General features: G+C 58.5%; 1 protein-coding gene across 1 annotated transcript in view; it reads right to left on the reverse strand.

The window, feature by feature from the left end:
- The window catches only part of GID8 (GID complex subunit 8 homolog), a 7,876-nt gene extending 7,768 nt beyond the window's left edge, over positions 1-108 (reverse strand). Inside the window, exon 1 of the mRNA XM_019510129.1 lies at positions 18-108. The gene's annotated coding sequence lies outside the window, so the exon portion shown is untranslated. The remainder of the gene's footprint in view (positions 1-17) is intronic.
- Positions 109-489: the final 381 nt, after the last annotated feature.

The following is a 489-nucleotide window of genomic DNA, read 5'->3' on the forward strand; positions in this document are numbered from 1 at the left end:
CCCCGCCGCCACCTTACCGCGCGGGCCGCGCCGCCGGCTCCAACGCACACGGCTCCCACCCGCTCCGCCGCCTCAGCCGGGCCGCCAGCCGCAAGTCTCGCGAGAACGGCCCGCTCCGCCAATCAGAGCGCGGGGGGGCCCGCCCACCAGACCGGGAAGGGGAAAGCCGCAACCGGATGTGGGTTCGTACCATCGAGGTGACACGGGGGAAGGGCAGAGCGGACACTTAGGGATCATAGAGAGTGAGGCGAGAGTAGGCCCAAAGGAGAACTCAAGGAGTGGGGGGAGAAACAAGAGACAGGTAATGCGCATGCGCTGGTGCCTGGCTTGTAGCTGCAGTCAGGCCCAGCGTGGGCAGCTGGAGTTGAGTCTGGTCGTCGTTTCCACCCTTGTACGATTAATAATAGTAAAAGCGTCCAAATAATGATAAAGTTGTAGACTTTATAAATGCAAATTATTTCTATATGTATTTATCTCAAGGCAAATTAT

This window comes from Gavialis gangeticus, unplaced genomic scaffold (genome assembly GCF_001723915.1).
Source record: "Gavialis gangeticus isolate Ggan-Ray unplaced genomic scaffold, GavGan_comp1, whole genome shotgun sequence".
In the NCBI taxonomy this organism is placed as follows: Eukaryota; Metazoa; Chordata; order Crocodylia; family Gavialidae; genus Gavialis; species Gavialis gangeticus.